A 10,682-nucleotide genomic window follows, 5' to 3' on the forward strand; every position below is an offset into this window, starting at 1 on the left:
GAGCCCGCAGAGGCCTGAAGCTGGGGACAAGGGTTTTGTGTGACACAGTAATCTGAAAACACACCCAACCAGGCAGCACCTTGTGGGAACACCTGGTCAACACCTGGCCAATGCCAAAGGGCTGCCAGGACCGCGGAGGGAAGTGGGGTATTGGAGAGGTTTGCAGTGCCTGAAGTTGGGGTGCCGCTTAGCGTGCCAATCTAGAAAGGGTTTCTGGGGGAGAGAATGAATGGACTTTGAGAGCTCAGTCCCAGGACCCTCAAGGACCCTCTGACCCCCCCCCCCCCCCGTCACCCACAGGCTGTCACAGAGGCCTCGTCCTTGCCCGCTCAGCCCTGCCTCCTGCTGCCTCCGTGGTTCATAAACTGCAGGTGGACACCCCCAGGGGCTGCGGCAAGCACTGGAGAACCCATCAAAACCCGGGGAGGCTCTCTCACGCACACCTCCTGGCCACGTGGCAGCGCACGCGGGTGTACTGAGTCCCGCCGCCCAGGCCTTTCTCTCCCATCTTTGCTATTTTATTGCCAAAGCCTGCAAATAGGACACACACCGGGTGTCCCCCCGTGAGGGGTAAAATATTTACCCAGATCCGGCCTTTTTGCTTTGTGCTACGCCTGCTGATTGTCTCCCGTTCCAATCAGATGCTATTCATCTGGGAGCGCTTCATTTCCGACATGGCTCACAGGGCACAGAAACTGGGACTCCGTGTCCGCTAATCCTGACCGCTTCTCTTTGTACAGCCTCTGACCCCTGCATGTTCCTTCTCACTTCCTCTCGGACACAGAAGTCTTTATGGTCTTCCTTCCAATATTTGCATTAATTCCAACACAGATCTTAGGGCTCCGAGGGATCTCGGATGATCATTCTAAGGTCCACCCTGGCAGCCACGGGCTGCCTCCGCTTGTGCTGTCTACATTAGTGCTTCCGGAACTCTGTGCAGGACAACCCCTTTGGGAACTGGCTAAGAGGCAGATTCCTGGGGCCCGCCCAGGGGGGCCGAGGTGGGGCTCACACATGGCATTCCAAAAAAATTGATTTTATTTATTTGAAAGGCAGAGTGACAAGGGAAGAGAGAGACAGAGACAGAGAGGGAGACTGTCCATCAGCCAGTTCACCGGCCACAGTGGCTGAGGCTAGGCCAGGCAGAAGCTAGAAGACAGGAACTCCATCGTGGTCTCCCGTATGGGTGCAGGGGCTCGAGCACTGGGACCGTCTTCTGCTGCTTTCCCAGGCGCATGAGCAGGGCACTGGATCAGAAGCCGAGCTGCAGGATTTGAACTGAGGCTGTGATATGGGATGCCGGCATCGCAGGTGACAGTTTAACCTGCTGGGCCACCATGCTGGCCCCATGTAAAGCACTTTAGTGCAGCTCCCCAGTGACCTTAAGGCCAAGGGCCCTCCTTGGAGGAGCACTTTCTATAAACCGCAGGGAGGGTTCCGCTCCTTCCAGAACGCTCTGCTCCATTGCCTCCCGAGGCCGCTCCCTTCCGCAGGAACAGGCTCGGTTGGCGCCTTTGCGCTTCGTGGAACTGATTTCCTGTCTCTGGGTGTCCCCTCGCAGACCGGCTGCCCGGGAGACTCCCCGAGGGGACTCCATCCATCACTGCCACTTCCCCAGAGCACACGACACCCCGGGGTGCCCAGGCTTTTCCCTGTGAAGCAGCATTGCCGGCCAGGCCCCTTTGGCTTCTGTGCCACTTTGTCCCCTCATTGCACCTCCACTAGCTTAGGAGGATGAATGAGTAAAGAACAGATGATCTCTGGGACCCGGGCTTCCTGAAGGCTGCTCCTTCCTTGCCGTCCACAAGGCGGCCCCAGCAGGGGGTGGAGCAGCAGCGCCACGGGAGGTGCTTGCTCCCCGGGGTGAGGGCCTCCTTAGCTCTCGGCACCTTCCTGGCCTTGCTCCGGGGCAGCCAGGGGCCTTGCAGGGGACAGAGGGGCAGCGGAGGAACAGGTGCCTGGGCACGGTGCCCATCCGGGATGGAACTGCTCTTTAGGCAGCAGTCAGCGTGTCTCCCGCCTGTCCCAGGAGCTGGCCTGCACGGCGGGCGACTTGGGTACCGGGACCAAGTTCCTGGTTCTGTGCCCAGAGCGTTCAGTGTGTTGCCCCGCTCCGTCCACCCTGGGAGGCTCGCGGTGGCCTGATCCCTGTGACCAGGGTGTCAAACCGGACCCCCACTCTCGTGTTTTCTGACCCGAGTCCGCTGGTTTGGGAATTGCCTTTATCCCTCCCACAACTCTCCTGTCGCTCATGGAAAGGAGACTACGATCCCCAGGAGCCACTTGTCGGAGGATTAAAATCTTGACTGTTAGAAAGCTCATTCTTTAACACTACCCTCATGGCTCCTCCTGCTGCGAACCACAGTGCTTCTCTCTCAGCTGCAGGGGAGATGGCGGCTAGCCACCGCACCCAGGGACCCTGGGTTCAGGGAGCCTTTTCCGTCATCTTCAGAAGCCTTTAACCTAAATCCCTTGCTGGAAATGGCTCTCTTCTAGTAAAGGAAAAATTAAAAGGGAAGAGGAAAAAGGACAGTAGGAGGAGAGAGAGGAGGAACTCCCGTCTCCCGGAGCTGAGGGAGACTCACAACCCCAAAGCCAAAAGCAGGGGCTGAGGGGTGACCCCGCCCCCAGATGCTGAGCTGCCCTGTGGCCGTGCCCCTCTGCTCGAGTGACCAATGCCAAAAGTCCCATCCTGGACCCTGCAGGTCCCCCCCCCCCCTTGGAAGGCAAGACGGATGCAATGACCTCTGGACAGACCCCTCTTCCCACTGGGCTCACCTGGGCGCCCCATGCCTCTTCCACTGCAGAGCCATGGGTGGGGGGAGCAGGGAGCTGAGGGCCAGGAGCCCCGCCCCATGCCATTTCAGAGCTGGTGCCCCCCACGAGGAGCCCGGAGGCTCGGGTGAATGACTAATGCGTGTCATTTGCAAGCTGCTCTCTCCGCACAGGGAAGTACATTCTGACCCAGGTTTTAATTGTGTGTGATTTTAGCTGAGATGGCGTTAATTTATTTCCTTTGCTACTTCAGCACTTCCTCCTCTTTCATCACCGTGAAATTATCTGGAATGTATCTTTTTTTTCCTTAAGGACAAAGAGAAGCAGCTGATCTTGCTCCTTTTCCGCAGATTGAAGCTTAAGAACATTTTAGGGGTTGCCAGATGCTATTCAGTGGGTGCCTCCCTGCCCCCCAGCCTCCCTGCTCTCCTGCCTACCACATGGGGACGCATCACGCCGCAGAACCACCGACCACTTCCCCGGCAGAGGGGATGGCCCCTGTGAGTTTCCAAAACGATGGGTGCAGCCTGACATCCACTGGGAGCACAGCGTTGAAGAGAGACGGGGCGGGAGGCACCCGAGGTCCCTGACCGCGTGCACAAGGCAGTCTTTCCGGCCGTGACGAGGTGGGGAGGGTCAGCGGACGCACTGTAACCCCTCCGAGGGTGGTTTTACAGGGTTTTCTTTTCATTCAAGCTGACTCTGGGATAAGCATAAACACACCCCACATAGGAAGCGGTCTTCAAAAAAATTCACGGAAAATGTGTATTATGGGAAAACACATGGATTTCAAAAATGCTTACACCAAATTGAGCTTACTTGTCAATCCCATTTTCCATGAACTTGTTGAAGTGCCCTTGCACTTTTGGGGTTCCGCTGCTGGGAGTCAGGGCTGTTCTGTGTATCGGCGCCAGCTCAGTCCATTCACTCAAGCCCAACTTGTTCTAATGCTCATTATCAAAATCGAACACACACACACAATGGTCTTCACTTTCCAGATAGAGAGGTAAAGGATCATTTTTTTGAAGATTTATGTTATTTATTTGAAAGACAGAGTTACAGAGAGACAGAGTCAGAGAGAGAGAGAGAGAGGTCTTCCATCCGCCGGTTCACTCCTCAAATGGCCCCAAGAGCCGGAGCTGAGCTGATTTGAAGCCAGGAGCCAGGAGCTTCTTCTGGGTCTCCCACGCAGGCGCAGGGGCCCAAGCATTTGGGCCATCTTCTACTGCTTTCCCAGGCCATAGCAGAGAGCTGGATCGGAAGTGGAGCAGCTGGGACTCGAACCGGTGCCCATGTGAGATGCTGGCACTGCAGGTGGTGGCTTTATCCGCTACACCACAGCACCAGCCCCTCAAACATTTTTCAAACATTTCCCACATTGGGGAGTAAGCTTCCTTCGCTGTCCTCGTCACTGCCCTCACGTCCAGCACAGGAAATCAGAAAAGCTTTGACTGTGCTAGGCTGGGGCCTTTGATCTCCTGTCCAATCGCTCTGCCTTCTGGGAAATCAATGCCTTCTCTGCTCATCGTGGTGCACAGTAGGAAATGTGGCAGACAGATGTCGCATGAATCTCACGGGAGTATGACAGACGCTCCACACCGCGCTGGCACCTGACCCCTGCCCGGGTCCCTCACCACACCTCGCCCTGTAGTCTGCCTTCTGTTAAGGAGTTCTAGGGGGCAGGTGTTTTGGTACAGTGGGCTAAGCCACCACTCGAGACGTTTGCACCCCATATCTGAGCACCTGGGGTGGAGTCCTGCCTCCACTTCCTACCCAGCTTCCTGCTAATGCGCACCTGAGAGGCTGCAGGTGGTGGCCCAGGTGTTAGAGGCCCTGCTGTCCATGAGGGAGACCGGAATTGAGTTCCTGGTTCCAGCCTGACCCAGTCTTGGCTGTTGTAGGCATTTGTAGCGTGAACCAGTGGATGGAAGGAGGATCTCTCTCTCTCTCTTTTTCCTCCTGCTCTGCCTTTCAAATAGATAAAAATAAACTTAAAAATAATTTCTGTTAATTTTCCTAAGGTATAGGATTTGGCAAGGTCTGGGCCTTGGCACGCTCTTGTTGGGCAGAGCTTAGGTTCCCCTCCCAGTGTGACCAGCCGTCAGGTCAGAAGCCTAGCGCGGTGCCGTGTGCATAGTAGGGCTCAACAACTGTAAACCGAGGAAGGGAGTGAACCGTCTGAGTCCTTGAGGCTGAGCTGGGGAAGGCTGGGCGGACCCCACAACCCCTTGGTGAGCTGTTGCGCGTCTTCGCGCTTCCTCTGCGCGTTCCCGCGTCCCACACGTTATCAGGGCCGGGCATCAGTCCGGGCAGCCCATGCCCCCAGCGCGGCTGTGTGTACGCTGTGTCTGAGCTCGCCCTGGGCTGCTCTGAATGGCTCCGGGGCTCTGGTCACTCTTCCTTCCAGTTGCGTCCGGTTGCCTCCCAACTGTGTCGGCTGCAGTCCCAGGCTCTGCAGGGCAATGAGCACCTGTTCCTTTAGCACAAGGCCCCTGCCTGGACACAGGGGACGTCTCGGGCCATGCAGAGGAGACCCCTGTGGTTCCCGACTCTGCCTCTATTTTCTTCCAGCTGCACTTTCTTAAAAGCTAAGTATAGATTTACCATACGAGCCGGCAGTCACCTTCCCAGACACCAAATCCTGGATGGAGTGTGGATGGTAGTTTTGTTTGTAAAGCCCCCAGCTGGAGACAGTGCAAATGTCATCCATTCACCAGCTGAACGCCAGACCGCACGGTGCATCCACCACCAAATGCTACACGCGGCATCCCGGACGCATCTCAGGGGCGTTATGTTGAGCGGAAAAAGCTGACTCCCAAGGTCACGAATGCGTGATTCCATTCGGACGACATTCTCACAATGACAGCGTTCTACAGGTGAGAGCAGATTAGCGGGTGTCCCGGCTTGAGGAGGAGGGGCACGGTGTGACTACACAGGGATGGCGACAGGGACCCTGGTGGGTGGCACACGTCTGTGTCTTGTGTATCATGGCGGTCACGTGGCTCCACAGCCGGTGACACGGCACAGCACTGAACACTCACACCACCGTGAGTGCATAGGACGCTGGCGGCATCTGAACAGGGTCTCTGGACTGTCCCAGTGCCAAGAGCCAGGAGCTTCTTCTGGGTCTCCAACACAGGTGCAGGGGCCCAAGCACTTGGACCATCTTCTGCTGCTTTTCCAGGCCATAGCAGTGAGCTGGATCGGAAGTGGAGTAGTTGGTATCAAACCCGCACCCATATGGAATGCCAGTGCTGCAGGCAGAGGTCTAACCCACTACACCACAACGTAGGCCCCGAACTGTATTTTTTTTTATCTTATTTTTAATTGGAGAGTGAGGGAAAGAGAGAGAGCATGTGTGCTAGCTCCCATCCAATGGTTCACACTCCAATGCCCTCGGGTCAGGCCCAGCCCAATCTGGGAGCCAGGAACTCAACCCGCTGCCCCGTGTCGGTAGCTGGAACCCAGTTACTTGGGCTATTGCTGCTCTTTCCCAGGGTCCACATTAGCAGGAAGCTGGAGTCAGGAACCAGAGCTGGGAATCAAATCCCGGCACTCTTAGCTGGCATCTACACTGCTGGGCCAAGCCTCCTCCCCCCAACCCTCCACCCCGTCTTCTGACCTTGTAATATGGTTTACCACTGATGGGCAAAGCAGTGCACCAGGAAGTCTCTCTGTCCCCAGGGAGGTGAGGCAGGAGCTGCTGAGACAGCCTCGTGCAGGGGCTGGAGGTGGTTTTGGGAGCAGGGTCTGTCCTTCCTGTGCTCCCCAGGGGGTCAGTGCTGCTGGGAGCTTCCCCTCTTGTCCCAGGCAGACAGTAGCTTTGATTCCCCTCACCGCCCCCCACGAGCTCCCACTGTGTGTCTCCCACGCCCTCAGTCCCCAAGGGACTCACTTGGGAGGATCTGTCCCTGGGGAATCTCAGCCCCTCGGGCGGGGGGAGGCCGGGCTCCGCAGACAGGCTGGGAGGGCAGTGCTGGCTGGGAGACGGTGCGCCTCCGGCTACTTTATTTCCTTGGTTTGTGGCTGTTTGACAACAGCAGTAAAAACAGCTTATAAATTAGGTGCCCGCTGCCAGCGGCAGGGGCAGCGGCAGTGCAGGGGTGAAGAGGGGCTGCCCCGCGCCCCGGCCTCCATCCCCACCATGTACAGCCACTGCGGGGCTGGGGACCCTCTCCCGACCCACCCTCCGAGGGCCCTCCTCAAGCCCCCGAGTGCAGCAGGGGCCAGCAGCGGGAGGCTGCTCACGGACTCCGCAGAGGCTGAGCTGTTTACAGCTTCAGTGTGGCTGAGATGACACGCAGGGACTGAGCCCAGGGAACAGAAACCAAGGGACACAGGTGGAGATGGGCTGGTTTATTTTATTCTATTTTAAAGCTTGATTGAAATCAACCTCCAAAGGCCTCCAGTGGGGTCGGTGTGGGGGGAGAGCTGCAGGAAGGGCAGGCAGGCAGGCCCAGCTGTCAGGGGTCCACTGTGACCGCATGCCCGGCTCCTTTGTCCTCTGGCCTCAGTTTGCCCCTGGAGACGGTGGCCTTTCTCTCCCAGCTCTCTCAGGCGGCCAGTTGGGCTGATGGGGTGGGGGACAGGGCCAAGGTTCAGGGCCCTACAAGGTGGCGGGGACAATCTCTGGGGTCTCCTCCCACTTCACCTTCCTGCTGCAGGCCCCCCGGGAGCCTCAGGATCCCCCTTAGTGCTCGAAGCCTCGGGTCTTGTGCACAGCAAGCGCGTGCCCCCGGAGCCCACTTCCGGAACACGGAGCACAGCTGCTTCGACTCGGCAGTCCCGCTTGTCTCCCCGCTCTCCCTCCGCCCGGCTCGGCTGCGGGGAGCTCCTACAGCTGGCTGTGACTATGCGTTTGTTTGCGTGTGTTTTCCTTCACTGTGTGAAGTCATTGTGTGCGCATCCTGCCCACATGAGGGGAGCGGGGAGAGCAATGCTGGGCGACTCCCTCTTCCAGGTGTGAGATCCTGCTGCGGTGCAGGCCTGGTCCACCGGCGTGCCGACAGGGAGGGAGGGGACGCCCGGGGCCGTGTGTGTGTATGTGTGTGTGTGTGTGAGAGAGAGAGAGAGAGAGACAGACAGACAGACAGACAGAGATGCAAAGAAACTGATGTGCAGGTGCAGGACACAAATCTTGGCCTGGCTTTTCCCAAACAATTAAGCCTCTCACTCATTCCCTTCTCCCACGAGGGGCTGCACGCACATCGCCCTGGCCCAAGCTCAGGAGGTCTCAGAGGGCAGGACCCAGCTATCACAGGTCCACGTCACACCTGTTGTGTACCGGAGCCATGAACTGTGAAGCAGTGCGCCATCTCTCCCAGGTACACACCGGCAATGTCTGGGATTTTCTGGACCCCCCGCAGAGACCACTTTCTGCAGACGCCCAAGTCCCTTGTGTAAAATAGCATGGAGTTTGCATGTGACCGACACGCACCCTCCCGTGACATCGCGGGGTTGTTTGTAACACCTCAGATGGTGCAAATGTCGCATCAGTAGTTACTATCCTAGGAGGTAGCTTCCAAAGGCCATGGGGTGCTGGACTGGCACTGTGGCACAGCGGGTTAAGTCTCTCCCCACGAGACCTGCATCCTGTCTGAGCACTGGTTTCAGTCCTGGCTGCTCTGCTTCCAATCCAGCTCCCTGCTAATGCAACTAGGAAAGCAGCAGAAGATGGCTCAAGTGCTTGGGCCCCTGCACCCACATGGAAGACCTGGATGGCGCTCTTGGCTCCTGGCTTTGGCCTGGTCCAGCTCCAGCCATTGAGGCTATCTGGGGAGTGAATCAGCAGGTGGAAGATCTGTTTCTCTCTGTGTCAGCTTTTCAAACAAATAAAATGAATCTTTTTTAAAAAACAAGTTTGTGGGAAAATTGAATGAAAATGTTTTGTTGCAAAAGATTTGAAATCCATGCATAGTTTATTTTTTTTTTTTTAAGATTTATTTATTTGAAAGGCAGAGTTACACAGAGAGAGAAGGAGAGGCAGCGAGAAAGAGGTCTTCCATCCTCTGGTTCACTCCCCAATTGGCTGCAATGGCCAGAGCTGCTCCAATCCGAAGCCAGGAGCCAGGAGCTTCTTCCGGTCTCCCACACAGGCGCAAGGACTTGGGCCATCCTCCACTGCCTTCCCTGGGCCACAGCAGAGAGCTGGATAGGAAGTGGAGCAGCCAGGACTTGAACTGGCACCCATATGGGATGCTGGCACTGCAGGCTTTACCTACTACACCATAGCAATGGCCCTCAGGTATAATTTTTTGATAATATGCATTTTCCATGAACTTTTTGAAAACTACTTATATATTGTTTAAGGACTGATGAGGAGACAAAAAGTGCAGACTTCAAAGCCACCTGTGGAGGGGGCTCCTGGGTGCCAGCAGGTCCCTTTGAGGGGTGGCACACCGGTTCAGGAGGTACATGTGGCCGTTAGGGACAGCCCCCACCCCATGGTGCCCCCCTGGCAGAGGGTTTGTCCTCATCACAGCCTGTGTCTCTCCCTGGCCACCTGGCCAGCCCCAGACCCTCAGGCTGACCTGTGTGCTCCCTCCCAGTCCTGCTCCAGGGTCACCCAGCACTCAGGCCTGGGCTCAATATTCCAAGATGGGTGCTGCCCACCCCCATCTTAGCCAGCGGGGCTGGTGACTCAACTTTGGCTTTGGCCAAATTGCCAAGGGCCCAGCAAACTCAGGGAGGCTCCTGTTCCCCCGCAGGCCTGGAATCAGAAGCGGCTGTCAGTGGCATGCGGGGGCGCAGGGCCGGCCCCTCTTCCCCCTAACTTCTCCTGCAGCCAGGCAGGGTGGTGTTGGGTGGGGGGTGGGGCCCTCTCTCTGACACCGCCCTGCCGCGGCAGGAGGCAGAGCGCAGGCCGGTGCGTTTCTCCCGCTGTCCCCAGCGTGGTATTTTTCCACCAACTCCTCTGGCTTTGGTATCGATTGCAATACAGAGAAGGGAGGTGGGGGAGGGAAGAGAGCCATGAGGGAAGCAGGGAGGAGGAGGAGGACAGGGGAGCGGCGGGTGGGGCGGAAGAGGGAGTTGGAGAGACCGGATCCCCGAGAAAGGGGGGGGGGGATGGAAGAGGAGGAGAGCGGAGACGCGGCGGGGAGTCAGCTCTCCGGTCTGGACCCTGCCTCCCTGGGGTGGTCCGAGCCCAGCACACCCACCCCGGGGAGAACGAGCAGCGGTGTCCCTCGCCACCCTCCGTGCCCACCCCTCCCCCTGCCACGTGCGCACCCCGTAGAGGAGGCGGCTTCCTGCCCGGCCAGGACAGGCGCAGGCTCTCTGGGGTGATGCGCGCGCCCGGTTCCCGCCGTCCTGGGCTTTGGTGTAGGTGGAAGCTCACCAACCGCGGAGCTTATGGCGGAGGTGGATGTGTGTGTGCGTTGCCATGGCAACAGTGAGGGCTGCCCCGAGCTCTTCTCCCTTCACACCCTCTGTCCGTCTGTCCGTCTGCCCCTCACCCTCCCCTCCCCTCTCATCCTTGTTCCTAATCCCAGTGGGATGTGAGCACCCCCCACCAGGTCTCTCTCTGCTCCCGGCTGCTGTGGGCAGGGAGTGTCCTGGGAACACAGGGCTGGGTTTGGGGGAAGGCAGGGCCCTGCGCTCACTCTCTCTGGGAAATGGCCTTCTCTTTCCTCCGGGGAACCCCATACCACCCAGCTTGTCTGTCCCCAGCTACCTGTAAGGACCCTTTGCCTCCTCTCCCCAGATCTGCCGCTCTCTTCCTTCCAGCTCCCGGTCAAGACCCGTCCTAGCCCAGCCCGGTCCAGCCCCATTTAACTCCCTCTGACCTCAGGGGCTAGGGCCCCTCCCAGTGCTCGCGTGCCCTCCGGAGTAGGGCTCCGCACTTGTTTCTGTGGTGCCCTCCCATCGCTGGCCATCGGTGCTGGACGTCTGTGTCCAGCCTTCCCAGC

This window comes from Oryctolagus cuniculus, chromosome 13 (genome assembly GCF_051225735.1).
Source record: "Oryctolagus cuniculus isolate XC-2025 breed Fujian yellow rabbit chromosome 13, ASM5122573v1, whole genome shotgun sequence".
Taxonomy (NCBI): Eukaryota; Metazoa; Chordata; class Mammalia; order Lagomorpha; family Leporidae; genus Oryctolagus; species Oryctolagus cuniculus.